Source organism: Adiantum capillus-veneris, chromosome 2 (genome assembly GCF_014529385.1).
Source record: "Adiantum capillus-veneris isolate H3 chromosome 2, ASM1452938v2, whole genome shotgun sequence".
In the NCBI taxonomy this organism is placed as follows: Eukaryota; Viridiplantae; Streptophyta; class Polypodiopsida; order Polypodiales; family Pteridaceae; genus Adiantum; species Adiantum capillus-veneris.
Window position 1 is genome coordinate 99068798 of NC_140932.1, and position 3553 is coordinate 99072350.

General features: G+C 42.4%; 1 pseudogene; it reads right to left on the bottom strand.

The window, feature by feature from the left end:
• Window positions 1-1583: 1583 nt before the first annotated feature.
• LOC147463275 (uncharacterized) lies at window positions 1584-2331 on the bottom strand (annotated as a pseudogene).
• Between the last annotated feature and the right edge of the window lie 1222 nt (window positions 2332-3553).

The following is a 3553-nucleotide window of genomic DNA, read 5'->3' on the forward strand; positions in this document are numbered from 1 at the left end:
GAGTATGAGCATGCACCTGCATGTCAGTCTCTAAAGGGATTCCAACAACAGAGCATGCACTAAGAACTGTTACATATAAAGACCATCAGCCAATACTCGTGAGTTGAGTATCTCACGATAAAGAGCATATCTTGGTCCTTTTCACCGAGCCTGGCATGGGCCGAAATAATGGCATCCTAGGCAGAAGCAACATGTTAAAATTCCAAAAAATTAATTAGCTTGGGCAAGATTCCCAAAGGATGCATGCATGCAAATCAAAAAATTTGCGAATATGATATTTGTTGCTAGACCATTTTGTAATATGAACTTCTAAAGTGCTTCTCTAGCTGAGTGGTCACGTTCATCTATATAGCTCTGAAACTGACTCTGAAGCTCATTAAGGAGCCTTGGTTGATCGAAGCTATTACCAGGGCCAAGAAGGAGTGGAAACGACACTCAGCCATTTCCATTTGCTGGCAAGGAACTGCAAGGGAAGCATGCATCATTTCAGTCGCAACAATACATATCGATCTAGAGCCGATAAATCAACAAATCACAAATGCATGTGAGAAAATTACACCACATTTGGCGTACATGTCAACCAGCACATTGCCATGCACAACATGTTTCTCCAACATCCCCCTCACAATGCCTCACTGGATAGGTAACCACATTTGAAGAAAGGCCTTTCCTTTGCATTTGGTAAAAACATCTAAGTGCTTCCTTGGCACAACATGTTGCACATGTATGGTTAGCCGTGAAGAAACACCTTTCCATCTAAGTGCTTCCTTGCCACAACCATGTTGGGCATATCTTGCAGCGAATACATTCCAAGAGATGACATTCTGGACAGAAAGCTCATCAAGAACTTTATGCGCTTTCATAAGGACCCCACATTTGACATACATATATCGACCAAAGCATTGCTAAGCACATGTTTCTCCAACATCCCCTACGTAGGAATCTCATCGTGAATTCTCTTCCCCATGTGAAGATCTTGCAGAAGGTGAGAGGTCTTGAAGGTGCAAGCAAAGGAGATTGCATTTAGAGAGAGGCCCTAGCTATGAAGAACTACATCTTTCTAAACAGCCCTTGACTAGCGCTCTCATCATGAATTCTCTCACCATGTCAACATCTTAGGAAGGGAGGTTTTTGCTTTGAATCTGGTCCTTGCCACAGCCATGTTGGGCATATCCTGCAATCAACGTGCTCGAAGAGACATTGCAGAAAGGATGCCCATCAAGTGCGAAGGAAAGGCCTTTCTTCACAGCTTGCTCAACAACCTGCTTATTAAACCCTACAATAATCAACCATGCTGTGTGACAACTCTCCCATCAACAATGCCAACGCGACCCTCAACGAGAGGGATCGGTACCACAGCCCACTCTAGGCACCGAAGCTCAAAACAAATGAGAGAGAGAGGCTAATGCCCTGCTCTGCTGGATCTGCTCCCTGGACCTGGTTGATAGTGCATAGACACCCTTATTGGGTCAACTCGTAGCGTAAAACAACCATCACAAGGCATTGATGGAACCAGCCCATGAAGGGTTGTCCTGTAACCCGCCGCAGAGACCTGCAACACTGAGACCTGCGTTTCCAGCTCTTCAAAAACTATTTTTTGCATTGGAATCCACAGGTTTCTTCATATCCTTATCTCTATCCGTAAAGACTGCCACTGGTTTGCTGCTTTAACTCCTCGTATTCATCTCTTTCAGATCTGTCACTACTTATTGCATCAGTAAGGCACTCATCTCTTTTTCTAACATCACCAGTATTGCTAAAGATGTGTACCTTGGATTTGCTGTATTTGTCCATTCGGTCTTCAATGGATGATCGTCTGATCGGGTTCATCCTTCTTGAAGCAATCAAATCATTGTTGTCAATGGAACCCTCCCTTGCTCTTTGCCTAAACGCAAGCTTCCCAGGTGGTGATGATGCAGGGTTTGTGTCAAATCCGGAATTGACAGGTATATCTGCTAGCTTAACACTACTCTACTTTCTAGAGTTTTCACCAAAAGAATTTGCGATGGGGATGGTGGAACACTGTTGTCTAGTGCCATGGCTTTCATGTGGTAGTGTTGGGCAACACGATAAGGAGGACATTGGATTCAAAATCAGTTTGCTGCTGGCTTTGGATTCCTCACGAACCTCTCAACCTCTAGCTCCAGCCTTAACACTGTGATTTGATTCCTTGAATTCAAAACATCGTGCAAGAAGCTATCGAGGTGCTCCAAGGGGTCTGCACACAACAGATAGAAGATCTTTAAAAGAAAATGTAGTTGACAAAGAAGAGAACGTCACAGGTGCAGCTTCACCATCATTGTTGTAGATTTTGAAGTATGCATCTTGCATAGAGTCACATGTCTTCAAGATGCATGTGTAGGTGATTGCAGCTCGAGAGAGGCCCTCACTTCGCATACATATCAGCCAAGAAAGTGCCAAGCATGACATCTCTTTTCAAGAGCCTCTGACTAACAATATAATCGTGAATTTTTGTGCCCATATCAGCATCTTGTGTAGAGACACATGCCTTCAAGATGCATGCTAGGTGATTGCATCTCAACATCTTGCGTAGAGCCACATCCTTCAAGATGGATATGCATAGGTAATTCCATATGAACAAAAGCCCTTGTTGAGCCCTCACGTCACATACATATCGACCAAGACAGTGCCAAGCAGCACGACAGCTTTTTTTGTGCCCATATCAGCATCCTTCAAGATGCATATGCATAGGTAATTCCATATGAAGAAAAGCCCTTGTTGAGCCCTCACTTCACATACATATCGACCAAGACAGTGCCAAGCACGACATCTTTTTTTGTGCCCATATCAGCATCCTTCAAGATGCATGCATAGGTAATTCCATCTGAAGAGAGGCCCTTGTTGATCCCTCGCGAGCTTCATAGACATATCAACCCAGACAATGCCAAGCACGATAGTTTTTTTACTTCATTGCCTACGTTCTTGCCTTGGACGCCGTTGAAAAGGCCACGACACGTGGGTTAACGAGAGCGTAGCGTTGTGATTTTGCCTTCTATGCTAACGAAGTAAAAATTCCAAAATACTTCTGCTTGTGGGATTAAATATCTCTAAAAATAGAAAAAGTTGTAGCTTTTCATAAGAAGACTGATTGTCTATCAATACAAGATGCTAAGTAAATTGGAATTCGAGTTGATTTGAAAGGGCTCATTAATTTTAGACATAATTGCTTTTTTTTGCGATGCAAATAAGCACTCAAAAATGGATCTCAATTGTCAAAAAGGGATAAAGATTAAAAAATCTTGAACAATCCAACCAAAATAGACAAAGGGTATTTTGAGAATTTTGAAATTTTAAGGGTATTTTATAATTTTCCACAAATTAGAGGCGAATTTTGGTTTTACATCTTAATTTTAGCGGGGGAAGGTGAGACCATTGTCTAACCAGTCATGACCCTGTTTCCCTTTCCTTTTAAACTTTTCACTCTTTCAAGCCCTAAAGCATCACCCAAGATACCCCTTAAAACAATGAAAAAGAAGATTGGTAGGGACATACCTACATCCAACTTCCCCATTAACCGACGAAGATTTTGATC